Genomic DNA, 27684 nt, shown 5'->3' with positions numbered 1-27684 from the left:
GAATGTCAGCCAATGTTGTCTGGGTGAGGGCCAGTGAGCATGTTCCAGAGACAACCTAGGAAGTTAATTACAAATTATCTTCTCTGCTGTATCTCTGGTCTGTTACCCTTGAACCTTGAATGATATCTGGACAACCTTTTTTCATTTTGCTGTGAGCCTTACAGGAAAGGCCTGTGGCATACCTAAGCCAGAGGGGTAAGCAGAAAGTGGCATAACCTGGAACCTTTGATGTCATGGCGGCTGTGCTTAGTAGATCACAAGAGAAAAAAGAATCTGGGGCTACAAGTTGGGGCTTCGAGATCCATCTGCTGTTTCTTAAGTGGATATCTCTGTCCCAATTTTCTCCTTGGAGGATCCATTTGCTCATTCAACAGATTTTATATTAATATCTAGCATATAATCAGGCTTAGTTCCAGGCACTAGGGATGCATCAGCAAACAAAACAAAAGTCCATACCCATGGTACTTATGTTTTAGTTAGGTTAGTGGGGAAAGAAACACTAAAAAACAAAATAAATAAGAAAATCATTTAGCACATTGAAAGGTCATAAGCCCTATGGGCGGGGTGGGTGGGGGGAAAAGCAGAGCAAGGAGCAGAGGGGACTAGAAAGTGAACAATTTTAAACATGGTAGTCAGAAACAATGACACTGAGAAATAGCATTTGAGAAAAGTCTTGAAAGAGGCGGGGGAGTGACCCTTGCAAATGTAGTTGTGAAAGGAGCATTCTGGGGAGTAGGAACAGCGCATACAGCCCCACAGTATGAGGATGCTGGTGCATCCCAGTAACAGGAAAGAAACCAGTGAGGCTGGGGAGACAGACTTTGCCTATAAGAGCCACAGCAAAATGAAACAAGGTTGTCAAGAGGCCTGGCTTTTGTCAGTCTAATTTTTGGGACACCAGCCGTTGAATCTAAGATCAACAGAAGAAAAAGAGAAAAAATACCCTTTTTATGTGTCATATTTCTATAGTGTTTGCATCCTCCAGTGCAAAATGGGTTGAGGGTTTGCCTCCAACCCTGACTCTGTTAGTAGCTTACTTTCTCACCTTGGGCCAAGTCACGTCATCTTTCTGGATCTCATTGTTTCTTTTATAAAAGTAAAGTGGCTTCACCAGATTATCTGAGGTTCATTTCAGATTCAACGTTCTATGATTCTTTACGTCTATTATCTGATAGAGCAAACAGCTCACTCTTCAACTGTAATTGAGAATAATTGTAAAAATATCACAGAAAAGATGGTCAAAATGACTTTCTAAATGTGTTTGGGAACCATTTTAATTCAGAAAGGAAGGCAGAATTATTTTAAAGCATTACTAGTATATAAATTATAGATATTTCTAAAGGTCCAAATATTTGAGCATCAGAAATATTTGTTTACAAGTAAGATAATATCAAGTAAGATAGTATATTTTTGTAAGTTTGAATGAATTGCAATATTTTCTTCCCTCAAGAGAAGAGTCTCCTGTTGGTCTTTATAGCTTAATTATAAACCATTTAAGAAACTTCAGTTAAAACCAAAGGTATTTCTCAGTAAAAGTTACAGAAAACATCATACCGAATAAGTGGATCATTGACAGATTACCAAGTTTACATTATCTATCCATTTATTTCAATAACGTTTATTTTTAAATTAATCCAAAATTTAAATTTGCTGATCATGAAGCATTTATTCTATGGCCAAATCATCCTTCAATGAGTCATTTCAAATAGTCATTCAAAATAAAGCCATTCAAATAGTCATTTCAAAAAAGTCCTCTCAAAGGGTCTCATTACAAATTTTCTGGGAAACTGAGATTCTTGTATAAATTATTCTCATAGGTTGACTGTTCAAAAGCGGTTAATTACTTCATTCACTCAATAGATATGTAAAGAGCCTATTATGTGCCAGGCACTACTTTGTATCTTGGAGACAGAGCTATAAAAATAGTTCCTCGGCCAACAGAACTTTGCTTTTAGTTTATTCATGTTTATTTTTAAGTGTGAAATGGAATAAGTTAGAAGAAATTAGGGTGCAATACTGAGTATTTAGAGATATAATTCTCAAACAAAGGTTGCTGACTCATATGTTTAAATTCAATTATTAAGTACTGCTTTCAATTTTTTAGTTTTTCACTCTTAGTAGTGCTGCCTGGCACTGATAAGTAAGGTGGAACTTTTAATAGCTTTTCATAGACAAAGGATTTTTTTCAACTAGAACAAAAAAGCGTACTTGTTTGTTTCAATAAATACAGTTACAATTATTTGGAGTGAAGAAATTGTTTTAGAATCAGAAGTTTAAGCTCTAGCTCTGTCATATACTGTGGACTCCAGCAAGTTGCTTATCTTGACTGAGCTGAGGCCTCATACATGAAATGGAGCCTAGGAACGGATGCCTCTCAAGGTTAAATCTCCAGTAATAGGAAATATCCTATTATTCTAAACTCTAAAAGCATATCCTATTATGCAAAAGTGAAACACTAATTTTTATTTAAAACCATAACAACTAAATTTATTGTAGACCTATAATATAATACACACCCATTAAAAAGAATAAAAATATAAATAGCATTTAAATAACTTGAAAATTTTATCACATCACTTTGTTTATTGAATATACCAGATAAGTCCTAAAAATGTATCAATGCATTTCTATTTTTTGTAACTTAGATCAGAATAGCACACTCAAAACAGAGTGTGACAGAAAAGAAAATGTGTTTACTTCTGCTGATCGAAAAAAAGATGAGCAAGTATAATTCATTTTAAAATGAGACTTTTATGCATCCCAAATAGAACACACACATGACCTAAGAGAACATTTTTCTCATTTCTAGTATTATATCACCCTTCAGAGATTTATTAAAGGTGACAAAAATATCCCACAGGTACTATTGATTAACTCTCCAGGATTTGTTAGACTCAATGAGATAATAAGATAAGGTACCCACTGAGAGAATTTAGAATCTAAATAGAGAATGGAAAATGAACAGCACCAACCAAAAATATATCCCCACAGATAAGTTAAAATGGTCTTTTAACCTTTCACAATCAATTTAAAGACTTCAATGAGCAGAATATAAATAATGGCAATGCCCTGTCTGGAATGAAGCACAGGTTATATACTAAGTGCCTATCACTCATCTCAAGCAGAACAAGCCATCATTTTCAGCCAAATGTCAGTCTCATATTTTACTCTCTATGTCTCCAAGAATGTCCTAGTTCTAAAGTCTTGCTAAAAAGATGTCATATTTTAAAATATATACCTTAAATATTTGCAGGGTAACATTTTATCCTTATTCATTTAGCATTTGTCATAAATGTTGTAAGACTTCAAGATGATGTCACAGAAACTAATGCTTGGAAAAAGAAAAAAAAATCTAAGTATGATGATGTACATTATTAACTAGCATTTCTTACTATAAAATAATTTGGGTAACTCATTAAGCTGAGGCAGGAGGATTGTGTGAGCCCAGAAGTTCAAAGCTACAGTGAGCTATGATCATGCCACTGCACTGAAGCCTGGGCAACAGAGCAAGACCCTCTCTCTTAAAAAGAAAAAAGAAATGCAAATAAAAATAAAAAAGAATTTTGTGCCTAATCCTGTGATCCACATTTTACAAATTACTTATTTAACTTCCATTTTGCTTGATGAAGTACTAGACAGCCTTTGTCGACCTGAGGACTGCAACAGGAAATAGATTTTAAAAAATCAACATTTATGTGATATTCAGAAATTGAATGAAGAAAATGTTTTAAAAATCATGCAGACATATGTATACATATATAACAAACCTGCACATTGTACACATGTACCCTAAAACTTAAAAGTATAATAAAAAATAAAATATTTAGAGATAAAAAATAAAAATAAATGATAAAAAAATTAATAATTTCACTAAGAAAATACAAACATAAATGGTTGTTTTACATTATATCACCATTTAAATAAATGAATCAAGTGGCAACAATTTCTTTTGTAAACCAAATGCACTTGCAATCATATATTAGCATGTAATTTGTGTCCCACATAAATTCCCCTAAAGCTGTTCCTTTCTTCTATGCAATATCTATTGAATAGTCTATGGAGGAAATTTAATAGCTATGCTGCACTTGGTACACTACTTGTCTCATGCAGCTTCCCACCCATTTTGAGTAAGGAAAAGAACAAAATTAGAGTTAAACTGTTATGCCATTGACAAAATAACAAGTAGGAACCCAATAAAATATAGTGAAGGAATAAAGGCATGAGAAACCCATTACTGAAGACATTTATTTCACCCCCACATAAACCTAGTTAAATATTCCAAAGAGTAAATACAGATCAGAAAAGTGAGGTAAAAACTGCAGCACAATCATCTACATGCACAAAAGAGATGAGTAATTAATTTAAGAAAGTCTTAATATTAAGTTTAATAATAGAGACTCATTCAAACTCCTTTTCTAAATAAATCTTAAGTTAATATTTAGCTTTGCTTACATTTTCAAAGGTCAAATAGAAGCTGAACAGATATCATGTCCTAAAACACGAGAGTAAATAAATGTGTCAATTTGCTGTAGTGAATTCGCTCTTTTAAGACCAAAGCACTAGTTTCCCCAGGTGCTGGGAGTGATGCCTGGCTCACAGCAGAGTCCTTCCCCAATAACTGCTTTCTGCCAAAAGGAGCGATCTCTCTCCACTGGTCCAGGAGTGGAAGAGTATAAAGGCTAAGCCCTCTTGCCTCAGTCTGGGAAAATTCTGAAGGGCCATACCAACTCCAGAGCTCCCCCTGCGGATTAGCTAAGTCCTGTTTCAAATCTATCACTCTTCACCTTCTCTCTCTGTCCAATTCTGTATCCTTCACTCTCTTCCTAGTGTTGCTCTGAAGAGCTCCCCCTGATAAAACAGATGCATGCAAATATAAAATCTCAGAGTTGGCCTCTGGACCTTGGCATTGGTCTCCTTTCTAATTAATATTTTGAAACTGCACACACTATAATGTGAAATTGAAAAATCTGTGCATGTTCTCATTATTTTGCCATCATTTTATTATAATATTTTTCCTATTTGTTTCAAAAATCCTTATAATGCTTTCCTCTTTTTCCTCTATTACATCCTTGATCAAATTCTGATCATATCAAGAATGCAGGACACTGACTTTTTCTTTTCTAGATGATAAAAATCATGATTTAATAAGGACAAAGAAATTTGAAAGGTCATTGAATTCAGTTTTAGTTATAGTTTTTAAAAACCAATAGACTATGAACATTTTATTTAGTCCTCCAAATTAACATTAGTCATCTCTGTTCAAAGACGCCCTTGTCTGATACTTCAGATTTATATTTGCAGACATTGGGTTACTATGAAAATTAAGTTTAAAAGAAATAAACCAGACATTATATCCAGAACACTGTTATATTTCTATTAGGGGCAATGTATATTTTTTTAAAAATAGAAATAAATCCAATGTAGTGATTCCTGAAAGACCTAAACACAGAGTTACCATTTGACCCAGCAATCTCATTACTGGGTATATACCCAAAAGAATAGAAATCATTCTATTATAAAGACATGGACATGTGTATGTTCATTGCAACACTATTTACAATAGCAAAGGCATGTAATCAATGTAAGTGACCATCAATGATAGAGATAAATCAAGGATAAAGAAAATGTGATACATATATACCATGAAATCCCATGCAGCCATTAAAAGGTACAAGGTAATGTCTTTTGCGAGGACATGGATGGAGCTGGAGGCCATTAACCTTAGGAAACGATCACAGGAACAGAAAATTAAATACCACATGCTCTCACTTACAAGTAGGAGCTAAATGATGAGAACACATGGACACATGGAGGGGAACAACACACAATGGGGGCTATCAGAGGGTAGAGACTGGGACAGGGGAGAGGATCAGGAAAAATAGGTAATAGGGACTAGGCTTAATATCTGGGTGATGAAATAATCTGTACAACATCCCTGTGACACAAGTTTACCTGTGTAACAACCCTGCACATGTACCCCTGAACTTAAAAGTTAAAAAAAAAAAAAGTTTGACAGGAAATAATAAAAAAGTTAATGGCTAAATATATATAATACTTAAAAGCAGATTAAATAAAGGTCAAGAAAATACCCCCCAAACCCATAAATCTATTAATTTTAAAATGATTTATTATTTACTATTTAAAATTTTTGAATCTACTATGTATCATACTGGATACTTTTTATACAGCTTTGCTAGACCTCTCAACATACTGATAAATATTTATCAGTATTATACAAGGAAAAATAAATGAGGTTCATGAGTATTAAGTAACAAGGCAAGACTACGTGTATAATTAGTGGTAGTTTTGAAGCTCATTGACCAACGGCTGCCAGGGATACATCAGAGCTTGCTGTAGCAAGGAAGAACACTCCACAGGCAAGTTTTAGGAGTTTCTGAATCTGCGGAAGTCAGGACAGGCTTTTTAAATAGAGTCTTGGGGCTTGGTTTAAGTGGCTTTAAGAAGGGTTGTGCAAAACAGAGGAGGTTAAAAGTGATAAACTGAGATAAGCAAGGGCTATTTGCTGATCTCAGCTTATAAGCAGAATCTATTCACCACCTTCTGCACACATTACCCATAAGGGAACTAGGTATGTTTAAAAGGCTGCACTCACTAAGCATCACCCATCCTGAACCCTTGTGGTACCTTTTGCTGAAAATATATTATTTGACCTCATCATAGAAAAATGTAGCTTGGAAAAAATTTAGAGTGCTCACATTCACCAGTTCTCAAAATGATCGACTTTAGTTATGATGTAGATAGCTGGAACTAGCAGAAACTTCTGACAAATATATATGTTTAGACAGGACATGAGCTCTGCTTTTAATTTTTCTAGGTCATATAATCAGTATATATACACATTTTTTTATTTAAGAAAAATTATTATTTGAATTTTATGTACATAACTTACACTGAACTCAAGTTTGAACATACGTTGGATTCTTAAATGGGACTATTTTTTTAAAGAGGACTTTTTTTTCCTTTGAATATTATTTACTTAAATAGATTTCCAAAGCAAGAATTTCTTTATTATCAATTTGCACATTTAAACAAAATAATATATCTAAGGTTACTAATTAAACTAATAGTAAAATACATGTGTTTTTTTTTTTTTTTTTTTTTTTTTTTGAGATGGAGTCTGGCTCTGTCGCCCACGCTGGAGTGCAGTGGCCGGATCTCAGCTCACTGCAAGCTCCGCCTCCCGGGTTTACGCCATTCTCCTGCCTCAGCCTCCGGAGTAGCTGGGACTACAGGCGCCCGCCACCTCGCCCGGCTAGTTTTTCGTATTTTTTAGTAGAGACGGGGTTTCACCGTGTTAGCCAGGATGGTCTCGATCTCCTGACCTCGTGATCCGCCCATCTCGGCCTCCCAAAGTGCTAGGATTACAGGCTTGAGCCACCGCGCCCGGCCATGTGTTCTTTTTTTAATCAACAATTCATTAACAAGTGCATAAATTTCAATGTTTGACATCCTCAAAAATCATAAATTAAGAGTTGCTGGTTTGTAAATATGTCACCAAGTAAAATCATCATTGTAAACTGTATAATTGGCAGTGAATTACAACTAGAATAATTTTTGTAAAGTTTAAATATCACCATTGGCTTTACTTTTAATAAAGCTATGTTTTATAAATTATCTTTATTATTTGGACAGATTAAAATATTTAATCTAACTATATTTGAGATTATTTCCTATTTTCGTAACTATTATTTTATGAGATTTATAACTTTATTCACTTGGTAAGCATTAATTGAGCTTCTACTCTTGTCAGACTGTTATAGGCATATAATAATGCAGGAGGCCAACTCCATCCCCATTGTTCTGAAACTTACATTTTTTCCGAATGATGCACACAACAACAAAAAAAGAAAAATAGCTAAATATAATATGACACAGTAATTAGTGTCATAAAAAGTTAAGTCAGAGAAAAAGACACAGAATAAAGGGTAGAGTGGGCAGGGATACTTTTTCAGGTCATGTGGTCACCCAAGTCTTTTCTATGTAGGTGCTATTTGCAGATGTTAATAAACTGAGAGTGAGGCATGCATGACTCTGCATCAAACGAGCTCTCCTTCCCTGACTAGATTGCTGAACTGTTTTATGGTACTAATTAATATCTCATTATATATGTAGCTATTTTATTATCTGCTCCCTTGGAATGTGAGCTTAAGGATGACAGAAGTTAAATCAGTCTTATTCATCATTGTATCTTCAAAGAGAGTACTATAAATATATCTAGTTTTACAGATGAAGCAGCAAAGGCCCTTTGGCAATCAAGTGCCTTAACCAAAATATCACATAACCTAATAAATAGGATGAGAAGTTAGGAAGAAGAACAGAAAGTATGTTAAGTGCTCATATGTGCCAGATATCATGACAGGTGCTTTATATTATTAATCCTCAAAGCACATGTAGCAAGCTGAGTAATGACCCTCTAAATATCAACATCTCAATCCTTAGAAACTGTGACTGCCACCACATAGGTAAAATGTGTACCATATAGGTAAAATGGGCAGATGTGATTTAGCTAAGCATCTGGTGATAAGGAGACTGTTCTGGATTGCCCATGTAGGCCTGGTGTAATCACAGCAATTTTGTAAGAGGGAGGCAGGAGAGCAGAAAGGAAGTGACTTTGGAAACAAGAAATGGGCATGATGAGAGGAGGAAGCATGAGCCAATGAAGGCAGGTGGCCTCTAGAAGCTGGAAAAGGCAAGGAGATGGATAACTGCCTAGAGTCTCTAGAAGGAACAAGCCCTGTCAACACCTTGACTGTAGCCCAGTATAACTGATTTTTGACTTCTGGCCTGTAGAAATATAAGAGGATTCATTTTAACTTTGTGTTGTCATAAGCCACCAAGTTTGTGATAATTTGTTATAGCAGCCAGAGGAAATTAACACAGCTGCATAGATGGGGAACTCAGGTAAAGGTTAAATAATTTGTCCAACATTACAATACCTCTGTAGCAGAAAGTTAATGTAATTTTCCTGTACTCTCAGCCAAAGCTCCAAAGCTGATAATACTAGGCAGAAATTGCCCCCATATTTTAGAGTGTCACGTAGTTACAAGTAACCCTTATAGTATTTAATCCAAGATGGCAGCATTAAGTCTTTTGACCCTCAAGCCCACAACCCATCCAGACTAAATAAGGCCAGGTCTAGAGGAGTTTACGTATAGAGGGAATTCATTTGGGTTGTTGGCTTGTCAGACCAGAGGAGAGTAATGGGAAATGGAAGCTTTTTCTCTCCCAAGGCAACGTAACCTTAGAAAAGCATGTAGAAAGACTGGCAGTGGCTTTAAAAGATGTAGACTCTTTCTCACACCATGGTTGAATGTTTATGAGCCACAGATTCTCAGTCTCATCTTGGAGCATTTCTTGGAGGAGAGCACTAGACAGTACTTAACTGAGTCCTATGAAGGGCGGATGCATTTATGCATATGAAAGCTTAGGCCTCTTTACTGCATGGAATCTTCAATGGAAGAGAATGTGGCTTGAGCAGTCCACTACTGCACAGGAATGTGTAGGGAAAAGAATAAAGGGACTCGCACTTCCACCATTGGAACTGGCAAAGGTGCATGGGCCAATAGAGTCAGAATAACATAGCCCAGCTTAAGTCTTTTTGAATGTACCCTAAGAAAGAGGGAAGCCTACCAAAAGGAGAGTCTTCAGAGCCTGACACCTATGTGACAATAGTGTGCAATGTAGAGGTCCCTACAAGAACTCTTTAAATATTCACACATATACCTTATATAAACAGTCGTATATGGATGCTGCCAGGCAACAAAAACAAAGGCACAACTATAAAAATAGGGGGAAGGAAGACATTTGTATCTCTTCTACCAACTCCCCTTTCTCTCCTCAGTCTAGAAGGAGGTAGAAAAAGAAAGAAAAGGATGATGGAAAGTGAAAAAAAGTCAACATGCCTTTTGTCACTAGAAGCCTTTGAGCCATGGATCAATCTTGAGTTGTGCAGAAGAGAGAAACTTTGAATGGAATTAGAGTTTGGAGCTCTGATTTAGATTGGAAAAGAACATCTGAATAACAGAGAGTGAGTCATAATGATTGAAAAGAAAATAGAAGTGACTTGAAAGTTATGGGATGTTCATAATGTACCATCAGGGGGTGGAAAGATTTTGAAGAGTTCATGAAAAATAAAGGGGCTTCCTGAACACATTTTTAAGTTTAGCTCACTCAGTAAGCCAGTTAACCTTGTAAGGTATGGAATGAAGCAGCTGGGGCTTGAGAACAGACCTCTAATATTTTTGTCAAGTTTTTTACACCATAATTGGTTTCCAATCCTCCTAGAAATCACTTTAATATTAAAATATAATCTCTTATGGATTTTACTTCCAGTGAATATGCCTTTCTAACACATTATACGATGTACTGATTTTAGTAGTCATCCATCACTTCTCTTCCTGCGTTAAAGAAACCATTTGAACTTTACACTTCCTCAGTGAGATGTTTTTCTTTTTCTTACTAATTTATCCTTTCATTTTCGGGTTTGCCTAACTTTGTTCTTCCTTGGAAATTTGCCCATTTTTTATATAGTAGCCAAGAAGGGGAGAGATAAAATTCTAAGCAATTAAAAGATTTGTTTCCAGGAAAAAAAAATTAGGTTACCTTTAATAACCTGGGGACAATTTTAGTGTAACCTTTAGGATTTATGATTAAAATGAAAGGAATGAAGAACATGAAACAACAATAAACAAGAAAACAAAAAACTGGGGAACATTCTTTTGTCTAAGTGCTTTCTTGAACAATTCGAGGTGGCTTGAATATCAACCAATCAAGAGACTGTCAATTTGAATAACTCAGTTCTGCTAGTAGAAAACAAGCAATAATGAGGGAGAAAAAAAAATTGTGTTCAGTTATTAAACAGCCTAATTACATTTATAAGATAATTAATTAAGCACCTCTTGAGACAAATTAAAGCACAAAATATTAGTAAAGCTGCCAACCTTATCCAACCCAGGGCCCGCGGGCCACATGCAGCCCAGGATGGCTTTGTATGCAGCCCAACATTAATTCGTAACCTTTCTCAAAACATTATGAGATTTATGCATGGATCTTTTTTTTAAGCTCATCAGATATTGTTAGTGTTAGTGTATTTTATATGATGTGGCCCAAGACAATTCTTCCTCTAATGTGGCCCAAGGAAGCAAAAGATTGTACACCCCTGTCAATTATACAAATTGTCGTTGGAAGAGTGAAAGGCTCTTCTTTGTCCCTATTACTTGAAAATTGCTAAGACTCAAGATTTCTCAATTTTCTGTTTCATATCATGAAGCTTAACACTATGGTATTTAAACTGACATATATTAAGTATAAGCCTGGATGGCTCCTTCTATTCTACTTAAACATCGTAAAATATATGTGTCTATCAAAAATGTTTCAGCCTACTATGTATGTGTTATTACAGTATTTAATGGTCGTATTCTTTCCCTTCTGATAAGACAAGCAGTTAGTTACCGAGTTGCAAATTGTCAAATCTAGTTGGCATATTAGCACTTGTCTAGATTATACTCTCCTCATAGTGGAAGTCGGTTGTCCAAGATTTCTCACCTAATCATTTGTAGAACTTGAATCTGTGAGCAATTCGACTGAGTGCTGACTCCTATCCAGTGCGTCCACCCTCTCGGAACAGCATTTTTTTCTAAGCTCTGAACAGCACATATATTTACCATCCCCACCCAAATAATATGAGATAAATTGTGGGACAAAATATCATTTGCTATTTCCGATTTTCAAAATGCAAAACTATGTTGTTTTGTGAAGTGCCTTTCCTCCTCTTTTTTTGCCTCCTCATTTCTGTGGCTCTAATCCTTAACACTTTTAATTATTCATGCATTTGAACAACTTTGAAGTAGAAACTGCTACCTGGGACCTGGGGAATCAGTTTTAAGAGAATAGCACAAAAAGTAGGAAGATGACAAACTGGAGAACTTGGATACTGTAGTTTGACCCATTTTCCAATCACTCAATGTTACCTTATAAGGGTTTGCTCTATTTTATGCCAAATTAGGTGCTCATGACAGCATAAAAATAAAATAATTTCCATCAAGTTTCTGTAATCATTTCTGAATGAGTTAGGGAAGACTGAAGCTCTTTAACAATAGACTCAAAATCTAACGGCTCAGAAAAAATAGACATTTGTTTCATTCTATGCCATAGTCTAAGGCAGTGCTCCCCAAAGTAGGATCTGTGTAGCCATAACCTGGGAGCTGTTAGAAATAAAAATTCTTGAGCTCCACCCTCTATCTATTGAGTCAGAAACTGATACTGAAGGCCAACATTCTGTGTTTAAACAAATCTTCCTGGGTGATTCTGATGCAAATCAAAGTTTGAAGTTCACAGAGCAATCAGTCCAGGAAAATGTGTGTGCACAAGGATAAGAAGGAGGTTGTCTCTACTCCATAGAGTCATTCAAAGACCCAAACTGACTGAATCTCTGTCATCCTCAACATGCCCACATGAAAAAGGAAAGTGTAAGTATATGTGGGATGTTTTCTAGGACAGTTACAGTGCTTCTTTATAAGAAATTCAGCACATGGTCACAGATCACTGCAAGGGAGGGTGAAAGATGTAATAGAGTTTAACAATAACATACTCATCTACTGTAAAAGAAAACAGAAAGGATTTTGGTAGTCATCTGATAGTCTCTGCAATGATGACATAATTATCTGTGGATGATCAAGTCTGCTGCTCGTGTGTTGTACCTGTTTTTTTTTTTTTTTTTCTTACATTCCCATTGTTTTTGCTTTCATGAGGGTACTTGCTTTAATTCTGGCATTGGTCAAGTATATTGCATAAAGAGAGCTGATGATTAAGCTGATGAAGTAACAGGGTCTGTTAGTCTGTTGGTGTTGCTAAAAAGGAATACCTGAGACTGGGTCATTTTTTTTTAAAGAGGTTTATTTAGCTCATGTTTCTATAGACTGTACAAGAACCATGGTGCCAATATCTGCTTCTGGTGAGGGCTTCAGGCTGCTTCCATACCTGTTGAAAGGTGAAGGGGAGCCAGTAGCATGTTCAGAGATCACATGGTGAGAGAGGAAGCAAGGGAGAGGGGAGCGAGGTTGCAGACATTTTTTCACAACCAGCACAGGGGCAGTGGGGCCTAGGTTACTAAGAGAGAACTCACTCATTACCACAAGGAAGGCACCAAGTCATTCATGAGGGATCTGCCCCCATGACCCAACACTTCCCTTTAGGCCCCACCTCCAACATTGGATATCAAATTTCAACATGAGGTTTAGAGGCTCAAATATCCAAACTATAGCAGAGGATAATTGAAAAAAGAGGAAACATTGTCAGATGTTGCTGAGAAATCAATTAAATGGAGACTAAAACTATGCCTTGGATTTGGCAAAATGGAGGTCATTGATGACTGTAGGAAGGAATGTTCCATAAAATAATGCTATAGAGCCATGTTGGCATGGAGTGTCTTAGTAATTGGAGAACAGAGACAAAAGAGTATAATTTTTTTTTTTTTTTTTTTTTTTTTTGAGATGGAGTCTCGCTGTATTACCCAGGGTGGAGTGCAGTGGCGCAATCTTGGCTCACTGCAACTTCTACCTCTTGGGTTCAAGCAATTCTTTCTGCCTTAGGCTCCCGAGTAGCTGGGACTACAGGTACCCACCACCACACCCCGCTAATTTTTGTATTTTTTTTTTTTTTAGTAGAGACGGGATTTCACCTTGTTGGCTAGGTTGATCTTGAACTCTTGACCTCAGGTGATCCACCTGCCTTGGCCTCCCAGAGTCCTGGGATTACAGGCGTCAACCCCCATGCCCAGCCATAAATAATTTTTAAAAGAAGATTATCTATAGAGTGGAGGAGAGATAGGGCTCTAAGTACAGGAAGATGTGGGATAGAAGTCTGAAGATTAATATATTTGATGGAAAATATATAGTTGAGAAGTTGTAGTTGAATACTCCGGAAAAAGAAGTTGGCTAATATTCCTGAGAAAGTATAATGGAGCACAAACATACCAATGGGAAGGATGATGGAATGTAATAGGAAGTCAAGAGACATTCACAGATGTGGAGAAAATTAAAGTAATCATTGGGAAAAATGAGACAAAATTTATAGAGTAACACAGATGGATTGCTGAGCAGTAGTAAAGAACTATTTGAAGTTACCTTGCACACATCTACACAAAACCGTTATAATTGCACATTCAATTGCTATATTAACTTGGATGTCAAAAAGCCCTAAAATTACATCTATTATAGTTTCTGTTAATTTTTTTGTTTTATAAAACATTTTACTGGCCAAAATTAGAAAAACTATAATATTTTACTCTGCCTAATCCTGCTTAATTAATCATTATTAGGAATTGTTTAGTCAGTAGGTTTATGATAAATACCAAACTTCATAAATTTAGTACGTCTCCCAAGGCTCCAAAATTAGCACTCATGTGTAAGAGGTTTTAATAACATGACATCATTTCTCTTTTATTGGAATTACAGAAAATTCTAAAAAGAAACTCATCAAATAAGCCAATACTTCATGTTTATTAAAAATAATTAAGAAAATTGAGTACACATATTAACATTCAGATTTTTTCCCAGGATTAAAAACAACATGCATTTCTCGATCATTAAACATATTATTTTAAAAATCAAGTCTCTAGGTGCTTACAGATTGTGAGCTGGGCACTTATGTAATGCCATGCTTTCATCCTAGCAGTGGGACTTCTTTAGACTTCTGAATGTGTCATGCACTTTGCTAAAGCTCACCATGTTGCTCTGAAAAGTTGAGTCAAGCCTAGGTGTTCTCTGAGAGCAGATTCAGAGATTCTAACTACTGCTTGAGACTTAAGATTCACCACTTACCTACAGGCTGAGTAATCCAGGATGCCCTACCACTCAAAGCACAATACACTAAAATCATATAGAGATTATCCTGAAAATTCATTGTCAATACATTCACATACAATTTCCAACATTTGTTAGGAATTGAAATACTTAATTTGATCCATTAAACTGTATTTGCATGTCCCAGGTTGCTTATCTTTCTAAGTAGGCATATAACCTATTTTTGAAAATAATTTTCATATGGTTGTTGGTTGATGGTTAACATAGGTTTTCAAATAACATGGGGCTCCTTTGAGTCATTATTGGTAGAGGCGTATATAAGTATCTTTGCTACCTGAGATCTCTGTGATGTGTATCTAGTTCTTTTTCTACCTGGTCTCTACCTTTAAAGGTGGGTCTCATGAGAGGACATATTTATGGTTGGCCTTTATAGGAACATTTTCCCACCTCTTCAGCAGATGTAAGAACACAAATGGGCTTTATCAAATTAGATTGTCATAATTTTTACAAATCTATATTGGATGATTTCTTTTTTGATTTGTGCAAAGCAAAGCCTGGTTTCATCTGACTGTGAGTGTTGAAGAACTTTGTAGAATTATCAGTGCTTTCTAGAAGTGGTATAATTTTTTAAATGATTTATACTGTCTCAACTACAATAAAGGAATCCAAGAAAGACCACAGAATCAGAAGAACTATCAGTTATTTAGCCATTTAGATAAATAGTTTAATTTCTATAAGTGAATAATTCTTTTAAATAATTTCAACATATATAATGCTGTGGTCAACAAGTTAAATATCCCACCCTCAAAAAAACATAAAACAGGCTGGGCACGGTGGCTCACTCCTGTGATCCCAGCACTTTGGGAGGCCGAGGCGGGTGGATCACAAGGTCAGGAAATCAAGACCATCTTGGCTAACACGGTGGAAACCCAATTCTACTAAAAATACAAAAAATGAGCCACGTGTGGTGGCGGGCACCTGTAGTCCCAGCTACTCGGGAGGCTGAGTCAGGAGAATGGCGTAAACCCGGGAGGTGGAACTTGCCGTGAGCCAAGATCGTGCCACTGCACTCCAGCCTGGGTGACAGAGGGAGACTCTGTCTCAAAAGCAAACAAGCAAAGAAACAAACAAACAAAAAACATAAAACAAAATGAAACAAATACAGGCAGATGGCAATTTGGCATAATTGCATTCCATTTTTATGGAATTGCATTCCACATTAATTTCATTTTTATATTCCTCAACTTTAGTGAAAATGGATTATGTATTTATCCACATAACCAATTATTATTTTGCAATTATATTTAAAAGTTTAGTAATACAAAAGTTTCTCCATTGATTATATACTAAATTTTAGTTGTTGCTACATAACAAGAGAGCAACAATGTCTATTTTCAGGTTCACATCCTTACTGTCTTATTTGACAATGCTAGGTTCATGAATAATTGGTATTTTTATTTCTTCTCTGATCACTTATTCATTCAACAAGTAGTTATTAGGCTTCCTATCATTTGAGAAGCATTTTATAAGGATTGTGGATACATAGAGGAAAAAAAATAGACAAAGCTCTGCCTTCCTGACATTGGAGAAACCCTGAAAATAAACAAATTAATATATATTTGTTGATGAAAACTGGAAAAGAAAATAAAACAGAACAAGAAAGCTAGAAAGCACTGGGTTTATTTTATACAAGACACTCAGGGAAGATCTCTGATATGATGACATCCGAGCAAAGACCTGAGCAGGTGACTTAAATGAGGACATTTTGAGGAAAAAGAATTACCCTGGAGTGCATTCAAGGAAGTTCAGAAAGGCCAATGAGACAGAAGCAGAGTAAGTAAGAAGGTGATACAGGTATGGTCAGATGGTTAGCAGCATCAGATGGGGAAATTAGGGATTATAGGCCATGGTAAGGACTTTGACTCCTACTCTAATTAAGGTGAAAACCCACTATAAGAGTTGAACAGGGAAAAGACATGTTCTGATTTAGTTATAAAAGGATCATTATTATGGCTTATTTGTGGAGTATATCCTTCAGAGGAATGAGTGAAAGCAGCGAAGCCAGTTAGGAGGATATGTTAATAATCCAAGTAAAATATATTGGTGACTTGGACAAAGAAGAGGTGAGACACTTAGAAGCATACTAGGTATATTTTGAAGGTGAGTTGGCAGAATTTGCCGATGGGTGGTTGTGGGTATGAGAAAAATGTATGAGGAAAGAGTCAATGATGAATATTCCCTATCCTCCAGCTACTGGAAATTGGAAGAATAGCATTTCGACTTATTTGTATAAGCAAGAGTGCAAAATGTGAAAGTGAGGTGGGGGTGGGGGCTGGAGTTTGGTTTTAGATATGGTTAGTATGACTAATGTAGATTGATATTATTTATAATTACAAATGCAAGATAGATAATTGAATATATGAACCTGGACTTAATTGAAGAGTACCACAGTAAACATAAATTTCAGAGTTTCAGATGGCTGAGATCATCAAGGGAATGGATGTACATTGAAAAAAAAAAAAAAAAAAAAAGATGTTAGGGCCAAGGACTGAACCCTTAAATATTTAAGGATTAAAGTTGGAGAAATGAGGGAAAGCCACTTAGACTGAAAGGAAACCAGTAAGTTAATAAAGCACCCAGAAGAGAGTGATAACTTAAAGACAAAGGGGGGGCGTTATCAACCAGATCTAATATTGATAATGATAAGAAAGAGAGGGAGTAAGAACTGGTCATCAAAAGTGGGACTGGTAAGTAACTACTTCTCTTAAAAAAATCACAAATAAATCCACATTATTTTATTTTTGTTGTTAGTGTACTTGCAGTCTTGATGTATTTCACCTTAGTTTTCCCTCTAATTTAATGTTCCTTATATTTTGATGCTAAATTATTTTCCAATAAAAATGCAAACAAAATATTTAATATCTCTTTTCTTATTCCCAGATCTGTTATTTGGTATTGTATTTTGCTTTGAAATATAAAATCCGCAGCAACATTTTAAACATCTCATACTTGTGGTCTGTATTAAATGGAAAAGAAAGTTTTATTAGCAAGTAAAGTATCATTTATTGGAGTTTTACTCTAAAGTTAGTTTTTCATGTCTAGGATTCATAGTCCCTGATAGATTGAGTCAGTTATCTTTGTTAATTTACGGCTGAATAATGCTTGGAAATAAATTTTGTATTAGACAATCCTCACCTTAAGTGAATTATAAATTATACACTAAAACACAACATAATAACATTTACAGTATTAGCAAGATAACTTTGAGGTTGAAAACCCCTAAACCATACATCTTATTTCATAATACAAAACACTTTGCCCAATATTGTTACATGACTTCATAAAATAATTAATATCAAGTTTTTTATTCCTTCATAAAAATTCCATATATTTGTTGAATTTTTATTAGAGTACAATGTTCTTTTACAGCTACACTATATATAGTATACCCACACTGTATTATATATATATATATATATATATATCATGATACTGTATTCTTATTTGCAGAACTTATCAAAATTACGACTAAATAAAGATTTGTATAATTATGCAATTCTTAATAGATCATATACTCACACAATTCAAAAAGTATTCATGCAGTTTAAAGTCTCCAACCTGCCCTGGGTGCCTTCCAATAAATCTCACCCACCTCTATCCTTGACTTTCATTTACCATCAAAGTTAATTGTTAATGTCAAATTTTTAACATATGTACACACATGCACACACACACAAACACACACACACAAACATACATTGCTTATCAAGCAAGTACAAATAGGATTCCTGTTTTCTACCTTTTTTCACATAGAGGTTGTTGTTAGATACATTGTCCTATACTTTTTTACTTAACAATTTACTCATAAAATAATATAAAGCTTTTTGTATTACTTCATAAAATAATAATACTATATATTTGTTGAGTTTTTACTAGAGTACAATGTACTTTTATAGCTATGCCATGTACTATATATGCTATATTCATGCATCTATGGCGTTTCAGGTGTATTAACTATTATTGAGTACCTACTGTGTTTTGGGTGCTATTCTAATAAGTGCACATACAACAGAACACTGTAGTTTAAAAACTGCTGCCTTTATGGCTTTCACATTCTAACATGAGATAGCTTGAAGATATTGTTGTTGTTAGGGTTTTTTTTTGCAATTTGTTTTTTCCGTACTTACCATTACGTTGAAAGGATGGTTCATAATTTAAGTAACACTTACTGCTATTACCAATAATTAAACTTTCACATTTATAGTTTTAGCATGGCTTTAGAGATAGCTGTAGAATAAATGTTCCACAGGGGGATGTCTAGATTATAGGTATTTGAAATATAACTTTTGTATGTTTTATCAAATTGTCATCCATAGCATATATAAGATGCTTCTATCTATTCTTCATTTATGGAATATTTTTATCAAGAATGATTGCATACATTTCCTGATGTGAAGTTCATTCTCACATTGTTATGCAGAAAATCCTATAGAATCCACAAAAAAAAGCTATTAGACAAATAAATGAGATTAGTAAGTTTTCAGGATCATATTATCTGTGGATAAAGACAGTTTTATTTATTCTTTATCCTTCTGGATGCCTATTATGTATTGATTGCCTTATAGCACTGGAAAGAACCTCCAGTGCAATTTTGATATAAATCAAACCCACACAAAATCATCACAAGAAAACTATGTAACAATATCACTTCATGAATATAGATATACATATTATAAACAAATCAAATCTTACAATATAAAGAAGATCATACATCATGATCAAATATGTTTATCCCAGGAATGCAAGCTTGGTATTTGAAACCAATTAATGTAATACACCAATATTAACTAAACAGAAACTCCTATGTGAACAAAAAATTTTTTTGAAAAAAAATTAAATTCCATTACTAATAAAAATCTTCTTCAAACTAGGGATACCTGTATAAGAGAAGTTCCTTAACCTGATTAACAGCATCACTGAAAAACCTAAAGCAAACATTATACTTAATAGCAAAAGACTAAATGCCTTTCTTTTAAGTGTAGGAAAAAGACAATGCTGATTGAGATGTGAAAGAATTGGAAAGAACTTCAAAATAATTGTTTTTGTTAGTTTCCACTTCCCAAAATTTCTCATCTTCATTGTTTGTATCTAGAATTTAATATTTTTGATGCTACTGAAAATTTTAATTTCAAATTGTTTATTGTTAGTATATAGAAATGAAATAAAATTTTTATATACTAATGTATCCTGCAACCTAACTTATTGAATGTATAGGAATATAGATGTTCATAATATTCTCTCATTATTTTTTAATGTTTCAATAATTTTACTGATACAACATTTCTCATTCTTGATATTGGTAATTTGTGTCTTCTGTGTATTTTTTCTTTTCAGTCTTGCTACAGATTTACCAGTGATATAGATAATCTCACAGAACATGATTTTAGATTTATTAATTTTTGTGTATTCCTTTCTGCTTTGTACTTCATTGATTTATGCTCTGATCTTTAGGGTTTTTTTGTTTTGTTTTTTGTTTTTTACTTGACTTTGCATCTTTTTCTAGTTTTTAAAAGTGGAATTTGAAGTCATTTATTAAAAACTTTTTTTAAAAATTTTAAGTTCAGAGGTGCATGTGCAGGTTTGTTGCATAGGTTAACTTTGTCACAGAGGTTTGTTTCATCACCCGGGTTTTAAGCCTAGTAACCATTAGTTGTTTTTCCTGATCGTCTCCCTCCTCATAGCCTACAGTGTGTGTTGTTCCCCTCTCTGTGTCTATTTGTTCTCATCATTTAGCTCCCACTTATAAGTGAGCATGTGGTATTTGGTTTTCTGTTCTTGTATTAGTTTGCTAGGGATATGGCCTCCAGATCCATCCACGGCCCTGCAAAGAACATGATCTTGATCTTTCTTATGGCTGCAGAGTATTCCTTGGAGTATATGTACCACATTTTATTTATCCAGTCTACCACTGATGGACTCTAGGTTAAGTCCATGTCTTTGCTATTGTAAATAGTGCTGTAATGAACATATGAATGCTCGTGTCTTTATAATAGAATGATTTATATTCCTTTGGGTATATATCTAGTAATTGGTTGAATCGTATTTCTGTCTTAGGTATCACCATACTGTCTTCCACAATGGCTGAACTAATTCACACTTCCACCAACAGGATATAAGCATTCCTTTTTCTCCACAACCCTTTCAGCATCTTTTATTTTTTGACTTTTCAGTAGTTGCCATTCTGACTGGTGATAGATGGTATCTCATTGTAGTTTTGATTTGTATTTCTCTAATGATCAGTGATGTTGAGCTTTTTATCATATGATTGTTGGCCACATGCATGTCTTCTTTTGGAAAGCATCTGTTCATGTCATTTGCCCACATTTTTATGGGTTTGGGTTTTTTTCTTATAAATTTGTTTAAGTTCCTTATAGATCCTGTATATTAGACCTTTGTCAGATGTACAGTTTGCAAAAGTGTTCTCCCATTCTGTAGGTTGTCTATTTACTCCATTTATAGTTTCATTTGCTGTGCAGAAACTCTTTAGTTTAATTAGAACCCATTTGTCAATGTTTGCTTTTGTTGCAATTGCTTTTGGCTTCTTTGTCATGAAATCTTTGCCCAAGCCTATGTCCTAAATGATATTGTCTGTGTTGTCTTCTTCCAGGGTTTTTATAGTTATGGGTTATATTTAAGTATTTAATCCATCTTGAGTTAATTTTTGTATATGGAGTAAGGAAGGGGTCCAGTTTCAGTCTTCTGCATATGGCTAGCAAGTTGTCCCAGCACCATTTATTGAATAAGGAATCCTTTCCCCATTGCTTGTTTTCGTTAGGTTTGTTGAACATCAGGTGTATGGTCATATTTCTGGGTTCTCTATTCTGTTCCATTGGTCCATGTGCCTGTTCTTGTACCAGTACCATGCTGTTTTGGTTACTGTAGACCTATAGTATAGTTTGAAGTCAGGTAACATGATGCCTCCAGCTTTGCTCTTTTTGCTTAGGATTGCCTTGGTTATTTGGGCTCTTTTTTAGTTCCATAGGAATTTAAAAATAGTTTTATCTAGTTCCATGAAAAATGTCAATATAATGGAAATAACATTGAGTCTATAAGCTACTTTGGGCAGTATGGTCATTTTAACGATATGGATTATTTTTATCCTTGAACATGTAATAGTTTTTCATTTGTTTGTGTCCACTCTGATTTATTTAAGTAGTGGTTTGTAGTTCTCCTTGTAGATATCTTTCACCTCCCTAGTTAGCTGTATTCTTAGGTATTTTATTTTTTTTGTGGCAACTGTGAATGTGCGTTTGTTGGTGATTTGGCCCTCAGCTTGACTGTTGGTGTATAGGAATGCTAGCATTTTTTTTACATATTGATTTTGTATCCTGAGACTTTGCTGAAGCTGCTTATCAACTTAAGAAGATTTAGGCTAAGATGATGGGGTTTCCTAGATGAAAGATCATGTCATCTGCAAACAGAGTCAATCGTGTGTGTGTGTGTGTGTGTGTGTGTGTCTGTGTATGTGTGCTGAATTGCATCCCTCCAAAATTCATATGTTAAAGTCTTAACCCCCAGCACCACCTCAGAATGTGATGACATTTGGAGATAGAGTCTTTAGAAATGTGATTAAATGAAAATGAGGTCATTCAGGTAGGCTCTAATTCCATATAACTGGTGTCCTTATAAGAAGAAGACATTATGACTGAGTAAATAGAGAGGGAAGAGCATGGGGAGAAGATGGCTATTTACAACCTGAAGAGAATGTCTCAGGAGAAACCAACCCTGCTAATGCCTTAAACTTTTAGCCTCTAGAATGATGAGAAAATAAATTTCTGTTGTTTAACCCAGGTTGTGGAACTTTGTTATGGCAACCCTAGCAAACTATCTATCTATCTATCATCTATCTACTTAATCTATTTATTTTTATATGTAAATATGTAGAGATGTATACTGACATATTTAATTAAGAAGTATGAAATTTGTTACTTTAAATATAGACAGCTTATTTTATATCAATTGTACTTAAGTAAAGCCACTTTTTTCCCTGAAATTTGTGCAATATACCTGTGAAAAGATATATAATTTATTGTAACTGTCGCTACCATTTATTCAATATAAGAGATAGAAATTATATTAATTTATCATGTTAGCTGTATATGCAACTTTTGAGAGTCATCAACAGAACAAAGAAAGCATTAATACCTGCTTTTTCTTCTGAGACACTTTTTGTTTGGGCTTATGCTGTTGTTTTAGCTAGCAATTTATGTCTGTAGTTTCTTGGGAATTTAGAAATGTAAAAGACAAACACTTTTTTTCTTCCTAACTGTCTCAGGAATGGACATTTAAAATATGCAGATAACTTCCTAATTCAATCATTTTAGAATAAGAATTTTCAAAATGAATTTAAAAAATTAAAAATTATTACCACTATTAATTCATAATCCTGTTTTACCTGTGGTATAATGTAGACATATAGTTTTTTAGTTTGGGATTTTTAATTTTTTAATATCTTTACTTAGTTTTGAGATTTTGGCTAGAGACTGGTCAATTGCCCTTTCTCAGAGCCTGATTTCTTCCACACTCCAACCACTTCCTTAATCAGGTTCTTATACTGTGGGTCATTATGCACAAGCCCCAATCGCCCCAGGCAAAATACCAGACAATTAGGAACAGCATTATAGCCAACGAGAAGGCAGTCTGAGAAACCTAGCTAACCCTGCCTTGCTTGCCATGGATACCCTAAATAACTGCCTCCTACAGCTCTCTTTCCCTGCTATCCTGTCCCTGAGTGCAATTCCCTATATGGCCCTGCCTGGCAGCTTTCTCTTATTAATAGCTGAAAGTAATAAGATATTCTGCCTTTCATATATTTGAGTGACAGTGTGTTGTATCCTTCCATCAAAATAATCCTTAAATCTTATAAAACAATTTGCACTGTGAGCAGATAGCATGGCCGTGACTGCTGACTCTTGGATAGCTTTTCAAGAGGCTGCTCTTGGCTTACTAATTGGTTCCAGACCTCTATGAGAGTGGCTTGGACAGAACTTGAGCTTGTGCTTTAGCCTTGTTGCCTGCTGGCTGTGTCTGTCTGTGCTTGCCATGTATCCCCACATCTCTCAGAATATTCTAATGAGCAGTGCTACCAGATTAAACTCTGGAGGCTCAAGAAAAGCCTTGATGGAGCCTCACCCCATGGATATGCAAGCGATGGGCCGCTAAAACTGCACTTTCTGGGGCTAGGCATTCTATCCTCTTTCTAGTCACTGTGTTCAACAGAGGCTGACCCCAGATGCCCTTACCTCTTTGTTTCCTTTTTTATTATGTATACCAGAAATAAAATGTTAAGCCCACCAACTGACTCTTAGACCCTTTCCTTGGCCAAGGGCATTCCAAAGTTAACCTGAAACACTAGTTCAGAGCCACAATGGGAAGTAGAGGCTGGAAATACCTCATTATACTCTCCTCCCTTTGAAATTCAGGCACAACTGAACATCATTAACGTTAAAACAGAGACCCTATAACTGATAGAACAGACTATTTCAGTTTGACCAGAAACATTTACCATCTATTCTCTGTGAAGTCTGCTACCTGATGGCTTCACCTGCACAACAAGAACCTTGATCTCAATAAAACTTGTCTTAATGCAGTCACTTTCTTCTATTCCATATCTTTAGATAAACTTTAGCAACAAAGTGCCAATCAGAAAATCTTTGAATCTACCTGTGACCTGGAAGCCCCCACCACTTCAGGTTGTCCCACCTTTCCAGACCAAACTAATGTACATCTTACATGTATTGATTGATGTCTTCTGTCTCCCTAAAATGTTTAAAACCAAGCTGTAGCACAACTGCCCTGCACATATTGTCAGGACTTCCTGAGACTGTGTCACAGGCATGTCCTTAACCTTGGCAAAATAAACTTCTAACTTGATTGAGACTTGTCTCAGATACTTTTTGGTTTGTAATTATTACTTAGGGCAGAATGATGATTTGTCCATGTGTTTCAGGCAACCTTTAAATAGAGATGTTGGCTGGGTTCCCCCATGGTAAAGCAATGGCACCCCTGTCTCATAGTCAATGTTGCTCTGGTCGGGTAGCCATCGACCTGTCTTCTTTGCTGCATATTTTGTTGCTGTTTTTAGGGAACTTCAAGTTCCCCAGATCCTCAGGAATATCATGGGCTACCCTGTTGGATACCAGCCATTCAGTGTTTAACCCAGAGAGGCTGTCTGTAGCAAGGAAACAAATATCTCACCCCAGCAACCCCCTTCTGAACACCTGCAAAAGTTACCCAGTTGTTTAAATGATGGAAGGCCCCTAGCCAGTGTGATTGGGCTTTAGTAAGTGCCCCTGCACGTCAACATGAAAAGGGACAAAAACTTAAAGGAACTTACTGCCTGTCCCAAGGAGAGGTGACTACAGCTCTCAATCTTTCACAGGTAGACTGAGAAGCCTTAGGATGAAGAATGGCTGCCTATGAGGCAGACCACTGGGCTCTTTCTTCCACTCCTTTCCTGTAACTATGAGACACAGACGGAAACTAACAACCATGACTTCAGGAGGCTAGAAGCCCAAAACAGAGGAAAAATAATGGAATAAAGAGAAAACCTTGACACAGGAGAAGAAATTTTAAAATAAATAGTTTGTGTACATAGATATATATTTATTGATTTACTTATATAACTCTGTATATATATGTATACACAAAAAAAATTATACATAAATTAACCCAATTAGAAATCCAAAAATCTGCTAAAATATTTTTTATAAAACTAATATAAAAATTGCACTGATTGGGCTTTTGTGTCTGTAAAAGATAGGTTCTAACTTAACTTTCAGATCTGCTAAAATACACCAACTGACAAAGCTTTACAGACTTAATCATACTGGGTCTCAACTTGTAGTTCTACTCAAGGATCTCACTAAATTTAAACATAATACTTCCGATATTCTTGGGAGAGTAACTAAATATAAAATAGAGCCCGGTCCAGTAGTACATGCCTGTAGTCCCAATTACTTGGGAGGCTGAGGAGGATCACTTGAGGCTAGGAGTTTGCAGTCATAGTGAGCTATGATTGCATCTGTGAATAGCCACTGCATGCCAGCCTTGGCAACATGATGAGACCCCCATCTCTTAAAAAACAAAACAAAACAACAACTTAAAAAAAATTTAAATAGAGAAAAAAATAGGTATTCTTTTCTTTCATTATAGTATTTTCTAAATTCCATTTTTAGCATATATGTTCTGATACAATGAGTAATGCATTAAAATTAAGTTAAGTTTTTGGCACGGAAAAATTAGCTTGAGAAACAAGACCCTATCGGTCCCCTTATGAAAACAGTTAAGATGTTCCAATGTGAAATTTAAAAGGACTGTCAAGACTTCAAACTTATTTATATAAAACCTAACTAATATTTGCAAATCTCAAAAAATTAGGTAAAGACAGATGCGTCAGGGTGGTTTATTACAATGCTGTGGTTTCATCTATTGTGATTCTCATGCATAATACCTAATATTAAAATTATTGACATCATTTAACTAATAACCAGTAAATACTTTGCTATTATAGATTTTGCTAATATTTATCTTTGGTGGCTATTTCAATGGCCTCTTGACTGTATTTTGCCTTTATCTCCAAGGAAAAAAGTATGCTTTTCCTAGGTCACCTTGTAGGGCAACTCAGTAGTGTTGCCATTGCATGCAATCTTTGCAGACAAGAACTTAACTGTACCCACCTTTCTCCAGAAGCACAGGTTTGATGTTAAGTTGATAACATCTTTCTCCAAGAAGTTTTACTTGACATACTCATTATAAACATAAACATTCAACATCTTTTAGTTCTTTTTTCATTCTGGAGGCAATATATTCCAATTTACAAATTCTACTTAATGTCTCTGATATTGCTGTTTCCAAATAAACTCACCTTAAATGGGGATCACTCAAATAAAAGGCTCTAAATTCTGTCCATCTTAAATTTAGCTGATCCTGCAGAGGCCTGTGACTACAAAGGGTATGGCAAAGCATTCATCAGGAGCTACCCTCTGAATTGCCACATCCTGATTCACATTGGAGAAAAAGCCTTTTATTTGTTCTGCTAATGGCTGTGATAAAAAAAATCCCACACAAAATCCAACTGGAAGAAACATTTTGCATGCAAACATGAAAATCTGCAAAAGCAATATGTATGCAATTTTGAAGGATGTAAGAAGACCTTTAAGAAGCATCAGCAGCTGAAAATCCATCAGTGCCAGCATGAAAATAAACCACTATTCAAGTTTAACCTTGAAGGATGTGGAAAACACTTTGTTTCACCCTGCAGGCTGAGAGGACAGATGCAGGTTCATCAGAAAAATATATATCAATAGGGATGTTCTTTTGTGGCAGAAACATGGACAGAGCTTCCAAAGCACATGAGAGAAATCCATAAAAAGGAAATAACATATGATGTATGCCAGAAAACATTCAAATGTGAAGATTATCTCAAATAACCTGTGAAAACTCATGCCTCAGAATGAGATGTATGTCAACATCCAAGAGACGGCTGCAGCAGAACTGTATTTAATCTCCAGAGCTGTCTTCTTTCTTTTCATACAGAGAATCACCCATTTATGTGTGAACATGCTGGCTGTGGCAAAATGTTGGCTATGAAACAAAGTCTCACAAGACATGCTATTGTGTATGAGCTTGACAGGAAGAAAATGAAGACCAAAGTAAAGCTATCTTCTGAAAAATGAAATTTGTCTTCTCATCTCAGTAAAATATCCCTCATAAGAGGAAACAAGAACAAGGTTTATCTTTGCATGAAAATGGAGAGTCATTGAATCGTATTGATCTCGACCGCTTCAATACTTATTGTTAG

General features: G+C 35.3%; 1 pseudogene; it reads left to right on the top strand.

The window, feature by feature from the left end:
* The first annotated feature begins 233 nt into the window (after positions 1-233).
* LOC105475915 (transcription factor IIIA-like) lies at positions 234-27684 on the top strand (annotated as a pseudogene).

This window comes from Macaca nemestrina, chromosome 4 (assembly GCF_043159975.1).
Source record: "Macaca nemestrina isolate mMacNem1 chromosome 4, mMacNem.hap1, whole genome shotgun sequence".
Classification (NCBI taxonomy): Eukaryota; Metazoa; Chordata; class Mammalia; order Primates; family Cercopithecidae; genus Macaca; species Macaca nemestrina.
Note: the sequence above shows the minus strand (reverse complement) of the source record. Positions and strands in the feature narration are given on the sequence as shown.